The sequence below is a fragment of the Vidua chalybeata genome, chromosome 3 (genome assembly GCF_026979565.1).
Source record: "Vidua chalybeata isolate OUT-0048 chromosome 3, bVidCha1 merged haplotype, whole genome shotgun sequence".
In the NCBI taxonomy this organism is placed as follows: domain Eukaryota; kingdom Metazoa; phylum Chordata; class Aves; order Passeriformes; family Viduidae; genus Vidua; species Vidua chalybeata.
In genome coordinates, this window is record NC_071532.1 from 81,451,529 (window position 1) to 81,464,405 (window position 12,877).

Consider the following 12,877-nt stretch of genomic DNA (forward strand, 5'->3'; position numbering starts at 1 on the left):
TTTACATTTTACACCACTCAAAATACACAACAGTCACGTATGTTTAAACATGGATAAAGAAACAGAAGAAACACCTACCTTGATCTACTTTTAGTAAGACCTAATTAGAAAGGTATCTCTCTGTCTCTTCCTTATTCCTGACCAGCTGACCTGTTGTAGGCTCTCTCTAAGACGGCTGTCAGAAGCTCCTTTTTTCTTGCACTTGCCTCTTGTTTCAAATTGCATTCCTAAGTGAGGACTTGGTGCTAGCTGAGCTTGTTAGCTAACATTGCCCTTGAAGTCGTTGGTCGGTCCTGGACAGATATCTTTTTTCCAGAAGCCAACTTTACTTCTCCTTTACTTGGTTATAATCTGGAGTTTCTTTTGAAGCAGAATAAATACTTTTTCTTGAGAAGAAAATATCTCTTTGTTAAATCAGATGTCATCTTCTTTTTTGGCCTTGCTAATTAACAACTATTTGCATCAGCAGTGGATAAAAGTTTTCTGAGTGAACTGGTTGTGACCCTCTATGCATGATGACACATGAAACTGTTTTATCTGTTGAATGCTATACAACACAGTTTTGAACACTGATGCAAACAATAAAGTTGTCTAAATTCATATAGGCCATAACTGCATCCTTAAAGGTCTTTGGGGTCGTATAAAGTCTGAGCAGAGTAACACCCAGGGCCACTTGAGTGATTCCAGTATGGTCACTGAAGTGAACAAGCACAGTCTGGCTTTCATGAACCACTGTGTCTTCAGGCTCTTTAACTGAGGCTTCTGACTTTGTCATGGTACAATGGATAGACAATCACCCCGATGAAATTCAGATTGTGAAAAAAATGGTCTCCATAATCCCCAATTCTGTTTTACTTTGTACAAAATATATAAAATTATCTCAGACTCAAGGTGATATACCTGAGAATTCACGCTCTTCTCTGTATTCATTCTTTCTTTGACAGTAATACACACACGTGAACTTTATTAGAAGTCTGGTGAAACCTCTGGGGACTATTATGTACTCCATATTCTTTAAAAGAAAGCATGGGGTTAAAGCCTAGTATGGACAAACTTGTGAAAATGTGCTGGTATTTCAGTCACTCTTTTGAATAACACAAGAAATCAACATATATATTTTTTTTCCTGTCTGAATCTTCATCGGTCTGAACTTGTTCTTTTGCAGGACTATCTAGTCTCAAGGCATGAAAACCATGAGCAGAAAGTGAGTACCAGTACAGGTGTTTCATGAGAGTTTCACTTCTGCCTGTTAAACAAATGCATTTGTGTGAGTCCAGTTCCTGACAAGCAAATGCCCTGTCCTGGTAAGCAGAGCTGCTAAGTCTCCAGATCGGTTTGTATGTCTAATAACATCTATCCTTCTCTGGAAACCAAAACACAGAATGTTAAAACTGATGGCAATTATGTAAGTCTGAAGAATGACAGAAATTCCCAGATAACATTGCTTTTCTTACCCTAAAGTTTCCATTGGCTAAGACCACAACCAAAATGAACTTAATAAATGTGTTTTCAGAATTCAAAAATAAATCATTAATCATTAAGAAGCAAAAAGTTTCTGCTTTTATTAAAATAATGTCATTGCTCTTTATGGGAGTAAGGAAGACAGATTTTTTTTTTGTGTGTGTGTGGAGTGATGCATATTTGGACTTCAAGACCTGTGTCATACCTTTATGGCAGGTTATAAGAAAAATTGGTCAATAATACCAGTGATTTCTTCTGCTGTTGAGTCCTCTGTTGAACATCAAACACTGGAGGAGGATTAGCAGCTAGTTGTGTGAGGTACTGAGCTGCTGTTGAGGAGCTACGATTGGGATCCTCTCCAGAGAGCAGATTAGCACAACTGTTGAACATAACTCCTAGAACGTGATCTGGTTGTAAAGAAATATGTTGCTGAATTGGAAGAGGGACTAATTAGATTTCAGCCTTTCTCTACTATCCCATCAATTCTTTGCCTTTCTCACATTCTCAGCAATTAGGGGCTTAATGCTTTATCTTCATAGTTTCACATTTTCCCATGTCATTATTGGCCCAGAGGAACAGCTTAATGTATTGAACAGTGCAAGGGGCATGCAGCCAGAAGAGAAAATAGAACACACACAGTCACAAGTTAGGCACTGCCTTGCTGTATTTTCAGATGTTGCAAAACTGCATAATAAATATACTACCTGGCAGAAAGTGCAAATCCTGTGTATGTATCTTAAATTTGATTCCTCAGGTAAGAACATCAGACAGCATTTCCTGCAGTCCAAATTCCTCTCCTAATTAATGGTGCCTGCAGCCTTTCCTTCCAGGCATGAGCAAGTGAAAAGAGAACGTGACTAGCAGTTAGAGCACTCAGCTAGGAAATAGAAAAAAAGCATATTTGAAGGGCTTGGATTTTGTAGGGATCCCAGGTCTGCAGGCATCCCCTGAACTACCTGCTAAATCAAAGCAGCAAAAGTAAGTGCTGTCTATGCTCTGGGCCTAAGCAATCTCAGCTGTCCCCTTGTTACTGGGATATTTCTGTGAATGCTTGACAGCAGGGCTTTCTGGTGCTCAGGAAATGTTAGTGGCACAAAATGCATAAGCAATTTAAAGTTTCCAGGAGTGCAAACTCAGGCCTACATATGTGCCACCCCTCTTGGATCTAGTCCAGATGTCAAGAGTGATGCAGTGCTGGACTAGCCCAGGGAACAGACTTTGTTAGGAAATGAGAAAAATCTAGTTTGGAAATGAACTTCAGAGAACAGCCTAACACACTTTGACCTCATCTGTTTTGGGATGAAGGAGCTCATACACAATTAAACAGAGCTTAAGCTACTGGCTTGTGGTCATGTTAACAGCACATTTGCAGTAATTACTTACTCTTTCCTTTCCACGTGTGAAGCACTGTAAGAAGACCCGCCTGAACTTTTTTTTCACATGCCACTGTATTTCAAAGTCAGAGACTAATATTCCCCTGGCTTTTCCCCCTTTTTTCATCTGCCATTGCATGGAGTAGGTCTTCCTCTCAGGGCAATAGCTTCCCACAAAGGCAGGAAATTCCTCAATGACAGCAAATGTAGCTTTAGCACTCCACTTGGGCTATTAAGGAGGTATTGGACATAAGCTAGATCCATCACTTTCTTCTTGACAGCTTTAAGCCAGTGAATCAGTCTTTCTGTCACTCAGGAGGAGAATTATAGAGCAGTGGTATCTTGGGCCTCACCCTCATGCTCATTACCTAGATTCACTGAAACTGAAGATTATCTGTTTTATCACTGAGCCTAAACCTTTACTCCTTCAAAACCTATTGTCTTCAAAACAAGGAACTTTTATAGAGGAGTAATGGGACTATTTTCCTCTGAATTTGGGATTTTGTTGCAGTTCAACTGTTTCTTATACTTATTTTCAGCTCTTGTTTTAAATTTTCTCCAAAATGTCTGCTTTTATGAGTGTAAACACTGTCCTGCACCCTTGTTTCTAACATTACAGCTGACCTCCATCAGTGGGTATTTGCAAACATATCTATCAAAATTTAAGTGGAAAAAGGCAATAAATTGTTGGTAAGTTATATTTTGGCGAGAACAGCCAAATGTCAGATAGGTTTGGGTGTAATATTTGCTGCCAGGCAAAGGTTGGCTTTTCTCTATAAATGTTTAACAATGTAGTATCTTCCAAGTAAAATTACACAGTGAGTGAGCCAAAGAGCAGTCAAATATATGAAAGTTCATGGAGTGCTTGACCCGTCATCCATGTGGCATGACAGATGCAGAACATTTCAACACTTATTTTTAAGGTATGCACCTTGTGGTAGCAAAGTGGTTTTCCTGCCCTGCTCAGCTTTTCTTTCTTTCCATAGTATATTCAAAGGAGAAACTTTATTCTATATTTTCAATGTGTGGGGATTTTTTCTGTGTGTGTACATTTCCTTTTTCCTTATATTGATTCCTCTATTTTTTTAATGTTTTCTTTGTTTTGGTTTGGTTTGGCTTTTTGTTTTGTTTCGTTTCAAATCTCTGACTTACATATGGTCCCTTTCTCCTTCTTCCTTGTCTCTTCCATTTTTTCCCCCTCTCCCTTTCCCTATACTCTCCCCTCTATGTCCTTATGGCTGTATTAAAATTAGCATCAAACAATTGAGTTCTCCCAGCTTAATTCTCCCTGTTCTTTGCTCACAGTTCACTCCTCTACACAGGATTTTTATATTCCCTTAAAAGAGAATAAGCAATAAAGCTCTTTGTCTTCCTATCCTCTATTTTTCTAGGGCATGGAGGTGAAGGCTAGGGGATATATTATGAGAGTATCTTCCTCATAACCTACAGAAAAGACCAAATGGTTTTTAGGGCATCATTGAAGGCAAAGTGGGTATGTACCTCATCAGGAGCAGTTGTCCTGGAAAAGTGCCTGGCACAAACCTCAGACCGCTGGATTTCTTGCCATTGAATCTGCTTGTTTGATGTCCTCGGTGAGCTGTTGGGTGGAAGAAAGGTAGAAGACAGGGATGTGAAAAAACCCCACCTGTGGTGCACTGCCTCTGAAGGCAGGCACAGAGAAAGGGACAACTAGAAGGCACACCTGGCTATCCTGGTCCTGCTTGCCTCTCTGAAGTTTAGGAGTCTTTCTGTCCATGAAGCTGACATTGCATATCCTTGACATTGTGTTCAGCCCAAGCCAGGAGAAGCCTGTGGATCTACCGTGGGGATTCTTTCCTGCCAGGTTTCTCTGGGATCCTTTTACTTACTATTGAAGGTTGGCAAACATTTCACTTTTTTCAAAGGGACCAGTTAGTTTTTCAAAATATTTTTTCTGCTGCTCTAACCTTGAAGGAACATCTGTTTTCCTGAGTTTTAACAAAAATAACCATGCAAAGGAAATCAGGTTGAATTATAGATACTGTTAGTAGAAATAGGCAATTTAATAGGAAAATAATAATTCCATCTATATAAGAGCTGTAAGGGGAAAGATAAAGACTTTATTCAAACACAAGCATCATAAATAATAGGAATGGGGTTTCAAAAGATTACTGGCAAAGGAAATTGCTTTTTCATACAATAATAGACATTCCCCTTCGTTTCCCCCCCAGTTTTCCAAAGCAAGAAATCTTATATCTATCTAGTTAAAATTTAGACAAATTGGAATGCTGCAGGTTACTGAATATGCTGGCCTATGAGAATAGCTGCAGAGGACATGACACATTGCATGTTTTAAAGACCAGGGCTTTCATGAGTGTAGTAGAATAAATATTGTGGTGGTGACCTGACTATATAAAACAATCTTCTGATATGATTTCCCAGAAGAGATGTTCCTCAGTTATTCTGATACAGAAATTTTTCAATTTGCAAAACTCTTTTCAGACTCTTGCAGCTCCGTAAAATTCAGCTCTTGAAGAAACACAGCTGAAGAGCCGCAAAGCTGTCATGAAGCTGGTAGTTCCTACATTAAAACTGTGTAAAGTCATAATCCTTTCCAGTGACCTTTATGCAGGGGCACCAGTTCAAATTGGTTATTAACATGAACCTGACCTTTTCTTCAAATTAATTAGCATAAATCCTCACACTTCATAAGAGTTAAAGTCTCCATCTGAAGCCTTCATGACAAAGACTCTGATACATTAGGGACCTAACTTTTCCCACTGTTGCTCCTGGAGAAACAGTCATCAAACTTAAAGGCTTTCTGCTAATTAATTCCTCTGCTCGACATTCTGGAACAGGGAGGACAAAATGCCCTGCCCTAATGAGCCAGTTGTTGAAAGCTGTGTCTCTCTAAAATATCCTAGGGATTTTTGTTACAGATAAAATGTGTGGCACAGCTCCTCAGCAATTTGGACCTGAGGTTCTGTTCTCTTGTCCTCTTTTATCAGCCATGGAATGTCCTGTGGTGTCACAGCTGGCCCACGGAGAAGCAGTGCTCTTTCATTACAGTGCCAGCTAGTTTGTCCTGGAGGCTGGTTCCTCAAACTTCTTGCCCTTAGTCCATATCTGTGGACTATCAATGTCTCCATATTTTTGCATGCCAACACCGTGTCTTGGTAAAAAATCAGCTGAGACATTTCACCACAAGACTCTGTCTTCAGCCCTATCCTCTTTTCTTAAGAAATCTTCTGTCTCCTTTAATGCCCTGGAGAAAGGGTGGGCTTGCAATACACCCACAATAGTATTACACGCTCTTTATAGCAGACCAAGGATATTTGTCCACCCATAAAAAGAACCCCCAAAACCCCAAACTGAATCTTTTTTTCATTTGTGTGTAACTAAATAAATAAACATTTATTACTTCAAAAGTAATAGAAGAAAAACACTTTCAAAACTCTCACAGGACCTTCCTGTTTTAATGCTCTCTCCAGCTATTGCAAAGACAAGCTGAGTCTGAGATTTTTATCAGATCAGTTAGAATACAGCATGGACATTTCACTTGCAGTTATGAAGCATGTTGCATTTTACCCAAGGACATTAGACTTTCAATTCACTTCAATTTCCTCTTTCATTGTAAGATTTTGTTTTAATATATTGTGTCCTGCTTCCAGTGGTCACAACACCCACTTCTTTCTCAGAATAACATTCTGAGGTTTTCTTTGGGCTGAATTTTAGCCAACATTTTACACCACTGTAAAAGGAGATCTTTATGCATCTTGGGCAAAGCTGGGGGGAATTAAAAATCAAATCACTACTGCTATTCCTTATTGCCAGAGGTTGCAAATACATGTGTAATTGCATTTGCTCTCCTGGAAGGCAGTTGTATGAATATTTGAGAGCTTATTTTTTTCTGTTTTGACATCAGGAGCGCATAAAGCAGCATATAAATGAGATACCATATTGAATTACACAATTATGCCATGTAAGCTGAATAGTTTGAACTAATACTTTTTCTCAGGTATTCTTTTATTTTCATATATATAAACCTTTTCTTATTTCAAATATTTTAACTTCTTTTACCCAATTTAGTTGAAGGCTTTTCAAATTATTTTGTGAGAAAAATAGTAATTATTGAATCAACACAAAGGACAGTATTAGAGGATTTTGCTTGTAAAGCTCAGTGTTCATTAGCAGCATTTGTTTAAACTTTAAAACTACATATATCACAATAAAGCAATCAAGTTTAATGATCGCTTCAGTGAAATTTCAGGCATCTTTCATTCCATTATATACAGTATGATGAGAAAATCTAGAATGTCCAGGCAATTTTCCAATAGTCAAACATATTTTCCAACATAGTTCAGTGGGATAGATTTCCTAGTGATTTAACCGCTTTAGTTTTTCCTCAAGAAATGTGTCTATTACATGTAATTGGAGAGAAAAGAAAATGAAATTAGTATTATGGAGTGACATTCATAAGTTATTCTCCCAGAAGGAGTTTTCTTTCACAAACAAACCAAATTTTTCATTTATTAATTTAATTCCATTAAATCTACTTAATGCTTACTCTACTCCTATTACTGAAACATTACTTAGTCATGATAGATCTGCCTTTGTAATGTGGAACCATTTACAAAAGAAAAACTTTTGTATGGTAGAGATGTCAAGAAGGGTTCTGTGAAGGCTGATTATCAGCTCAAACTTCCTATTTTTCATGCTGCACTGGAATTTAGATAGAAGAGAAGCAATTATGGCTAACCCTGAGTTGACCAAGGGAAGCCATGTAATCTTTGTCTATCTTGATGTACTCTTTTTGGATTTCAGTAAAGCTTTCAATACTGTCTCTCGCAGTATACTGCTGGACAAAATGTTCAACACACAGCTGGATAAACACATCATATGATGTGTTGGCCACATGGGTTGGGCACAAAGAGTTTTAGTGAATGGGGTGACATCAGACTAGTGACCTGCCACTACTGGGGTTCCACAGTGCTCCATCCTTGGTTGTGTGCTCTTCAACATCTTCATAAATGACTTGGACACAGGAAGAGATATTGAGGAAGTTCAGAGATACAAAACTGGGAGAAGCTGTTGACTCCCTTAAAGGCAGGAAGGCCCTCAAGAGAGACTTCCACAAACCAGGGCAATCACCAACCAGATGAAGTTTAACAAAGACAAGTACCAGATTTTGCACCTGGGATGGGTCTTGGTCAATGGAAATGTATCAGCAGTGCCCTGGAGCCAGGAGAGCCAACCCTGTCCTGGGGGGCATCAGGCCCAGCATCACCAGCTGGGCAAGGGAGGGCATTGTCCTGCTCTGCTCTGCACTGGGGCAACCTCACCTCGAGTGCTGGGGGCAGCTATGGGCACCACAATGTAAGAGAGACATTGAACTGTTAGAGAGTGACCAAAGGAGGGCAACAGGGATGGTGAAGGGCCTTGAGGGGAAGCTGTGTGAGGAGCAGCTGAGGGCACTGGGTCTGTTCAGCCTGGAGGAGACTGAGGGGAGACCTCACTGCAGTTACAACTTCCTGTGAGGGGAAGAGGAGGGGCAGGCACTGATCTCTTCTCTGTGGTGACAGTGACAGGACCCAAGGGAATGGCCTGAAGATGTGTCAGTGTGTGATGGAGCTAGGTTAGGTATTAGGAAAAGACTGAGTCACCATCCCTGGTGGTGTTTAAAGGACATGTAGATGTTGCATCTAGGGACATAGTTTAGTGCTGTATTTGACAGTATTGGGTTAATGACTGGACTCTATGATATTAAAAAAAAAAAAAGGAAAAAAGGTGTTTTCCATTCTAAATTATTCTATTATTAAATCAGAATTTATAATCTGGGCTTTTCCAAAGGAGTGATGAACAGGGAGCACAAAGGCTTTTATGTGCTAATATGATTACTGGGGAATGTTGCTGCTCACTACCCATTATGTTTTATTTATCATATGAGGAGGCCCTGCTTAAACTTCTGTGCTATGTAATGATGGTTGTTTCTGCTAACCAGAAAAAAAAGGATGGGTGTGAATGTATACATCACAGTGAAAACTCAGGGGGGATATTTATGAACACATCACAAAAGAACTATATTGTGTTTTTATTTTTTTCCAGAACTGATTAGTTTCTATTAGGTCTGCTGTTTCTGTCATTGGCTTAGCAGACAGAGGATATCAGGTTATATTCCTGAAGTTGCACTCAGTTGTGTCTTCAAACCGTCAAATTCCAGCATACATAAATTTTATGCTGTGAAATGAATTGGTCCTGCTTTTCTCCTTTCCAGTTTAACGCAAATAAAATTTAAAAGGAATTGAGAGAAATGTCCTTTGTCCTGGAACCAGTTTCAGGAGCCCAGTACCTAGTTAGAAGTTGACTTAATTGCAAATTATAGCTTAAAGCTTATTCTACATTTGCTTTTACATATTTCAAAAGTTCAAACAAAGTGTGTGCAAAATTTGAAGACTGGAAGTTTACAGCAATTTTTTTTTTATTGTAGAACACCTGAGCCCTCAAATTGAATAATTCATCAGGACACTTTCTATATTTATATTTCTTCTTTATAAGAAGAAATCTGTTTTATCTCATCACAATACAGCTACATGGTTATGTACCTTTTTCCTCATGACAACATCTGTGGTATCACTTAAAAGGTATTTGTTATTTAACATCACAATTATGCCAGAGTTAAAAAGCAAGAGTTGATGCACCAGTGCTATAACTATTCTATTCTTCCTTGCAACAGCTGAAACCATTCCTATTACACTCTTGTTGAGATAGTATTACTTATTTGGGGATGTTTGCATAACACTCATGTGCAAAATTGCACTGGCCACTGAGCAATTAGCCTTTTGGCCTGTCTCTCTGCCATAAGAGTATTTTAAAAGTGAGTAACTGCTTGCCAGGCAGTAGGCACTCCTTAAGGGCTGCTACTGCCCCTGTGTGCACATACATAATGCAGAGAGATGCTGTTCATCTATTGCTACAGCTTCCCTGTCACTGCAGGAAAGAGGGAAGGGCAGCTGGCTATTCTGCATTAACAAAACAAAAGGCATTCTACTTTTGTTTAATTTCTACTCTCTGTGGTGTATTAAAACACCCGTAGCAAAGCTATAACGTGTGATTTTAATTTAAAAATAAAATACAGCAACAGATTGAAATTGGTATGCTCAGAAAAGCAATCTGCAGAGGTAAAAAATATGAGCAGGATGTTGCAGGGAGTGGATCTACCTGTGAGCCTGTACAGTGCCTACCAGAGTCTTGGCTGTTTGTTACTCTACTACTGAATCTGATGCCAAGTCCTGCACCAGCACATCACTCCATGCAGCAGCACAATGATTATATTTTCATTTGTATGAAAAACTCTGTCTGAATTACTGATCAGAACTAGGGCTGACTCATTCCTGAAAATCTTTGTCATGACATTTTCTCTCAGCATTGCACCTGAGCATCTCTCAATTACTGCATAGGCTTAAAAGGATCCCTCTACACTGGAAAGATGGCCCCAAATGAAATGAAAAACCTTTCTGTAAGGTTTGTCTCTAGCAGGCAATAAGTGCACTCTCCTGCTTAATTAAAACTCTTCTCTCATAAGATTTGGTGTCCTGCCATATGAGAATAACCTAACAGCAATCAGCAATGTGCCCTATGAAAAAACATTTTTTTTAACTGTCCTATCATTTCCTACTGGCATTTATTTTGCCAGCAAAGCAGTTTGGAAAAGAAAATCCTAGGTTAAGCACAAAAGCATTAAAGCAATGATCAAAAATCTGATGAATACACTGTTCTTAATCTGACTAAATAAAAAAATGTTTCTAATATAATTTTGGGGAATTTTTCTTTTTGTTTTGGTTTGTTTTGTTTTGTGGTGGTTTTTTTTTTTTTTTTTTGTGGTTGTCATGGTTCAACTCCAGCAGGCAACTAAGCAGCACACAGCTGCTTGCTCACTCCCTCCAGCATGATGGAGGGAAGAGGATTGAAAAGGTAAAAGGTGGAAGACTCGTGGGGTGAGACAAGAAGAATTTAATAATTGAAATAAAATAAAATAATAACAATAGTTATTAAAGTTATATATATCATAACAATTCTAATAAAAATATAAAATAACAACAACAAAAAGATAGATAGATAAATAAATAAACCCCAGGAAAGACAAGTGAGGCAATTAAAAACAATCACTCACCATCAAACAACTGATGCCCAGACATTGCCTGAGCAACTTTCACCCTAGTTAAGATGCTGAGCATGATGCCATAGAGTATAAAGCCTCCCTTTGGTCAGCTGGGGCCAGCTGTCCCAGCTGTGTCCCCTCTCAGATTCTTGTGCACTCCTTGCCTACTTGCTGATGGGATGGGGAGGGGAGCAGCACTGCTCAGCAATAACAAAAACATCCCTGTGTTACCAGCACTGTTTCCAGCACAAGTCTAAAACATAGCAACTATGAAGAAAATTAACTATACTCAGCCAGAACCAGACAGAGGTGACAGGGGTTTGCCTCTAATATTATCCCTTGCTTTCTTATAAAACTATCACACACTGGTGTAATGACTGACTGGAACTTTGAAGAGATGGACTGAAAATTAAAAACTCACTGGGATTATTTAGCTGTTGTACCTACAATTAAGTACAAGTCCTGATTTCTACTAAGCAACCACTTGAGTGGTTGGACAATGCATTGAGTCATTACTCTCTCAGAGGGGTGAGGCAGTTGATCACCATGGGGACAAATATGGCTACACATGGTCTAGGGTCCAGTTCATTGACACATTCAGTATTAAAAAAAGGCATTGGAACATCTTTCAGGGTTGTTGTTAGGGACTACAGAAATAAATGTATGGAAAGGAGGGACACGGGTATCATGTATTACAATTTTTGGAAAATTAGATTGCTGGAAGTAAACCCAAGCCTTTGAAAGAACTGATGGCTTGGTTGGATCCAACTGAGAAAGTTTCTTAGGTCAACCACCACACAGATTAATTCCTTTATAAAGCTCTAATATGCTGCTTAAACTTAGCTTTTCAACAGTGTTTGAGAAAAGGCAAGGGCTGTTCAGGAGACTTTTGCTGCTAAGAAGTAGTGAAGGAGGACCCCTGTGATGTTGCTTTGGCTGTGACACCAGCTCTTCCCAGGGTGGTGAATGAGAACTCTGCTGATGAATAGATTGAGCCCACACATTGCTTGTTAAAGGTGCATCTGGCTGTGGACCAGTGCTGTAGTGCTTGAATCAAAAAGTGTTTATGTAGTAAGTTGCAAAAACTGGGCAGCCAGCAGTTGTTTAAGCCTTACAGGTATTTATTTCATGACCCAGCTAATAGTCTTCAGCCAGAATGGCAAGTGCTTTCCTCTATGGCAGCCACATTCTCCAATGGGAGATGGGCAATGAGTGTTTATAAGAAGGAACAGCCTAGCCTGGTATATATTCTATGGAGAAAGGGGATAAATCAGTCAGTTTTCAAAATTTCTGTAGAATGTTTCTATCTGAAACAATAAATTTGATTGTATTTCAACTGCCAATAGCCATCTGATTGCATTATACAAAATGCAGAATCCAAGATGTCTCTTGACATAAGTTGTAGTGGCTTGGCTGACCAGGTGAAGCAGAAAAAGTTTCTCTGAGCTTTACAGTGTTAATGAAGAAGCAGATGCAACTGGCAATAACCTTTAGGAAACAGCCTCTCCTTCCCAACTTTGATGGCTTTCTGAGCTGACAGCACAGTGACTGCAAGAGGTATTTCTTTTCCCTGGTTTAGAAAGATGAAATAGTATTTCTAAACATAGTTTATAATTGTTGAGGGAAGAAGCTCCAAGAGGGAATTAAGGAACATTGCTTTCTACCTAACAGGGAGCTTTTGTCACTTTTCTTCCTATTCAGGAAGACAAGACCTCCATGCTGATCCAAAAAGTCCTCTTTGTCTCTAGCCTGAAAGTAAAACAGATCATAGTGTGTTTATGAACTTAAACATGTTGAAATTGCCAATTGTTGCCAACACGGGTGGGCTCATTTTAATCCTTATAACTTAGTCCTAACCTGCTGAGAGAGCAGGACAGTGCTTTTTTCTCTGTTTCTCTGGAGCAGA

The 12,877-nt window shown here is 39.1% G+C and overlaps 1 long non-coding RNA gene across 1 annotated transcript; it reads right to left on the reverse strand.

Moving 5' to 3' along the window:
• Window positions 1-2,176: 2,176 nt before the first annotated feature.
• LOC128786316 (uncharacterized) lies at window positions 2,177-5,756 on the reverse strand. Its single transcript, XR_008430241.1, has 4 exons — window positions 5,484-5,756; window positions 4,537-4,801; window positions 4,335-4,431; window positions 2,177-2,338 (listed from the first exon to the last, which is right to left on the reverse strand). It is a non-coding gene; the product is annotated as an uncharacterized LOC128786316 (long non-coding RNA).
• Between the last annotated feature and the right edge of the window lie 7,121 nt (window positions 5,757-12,877).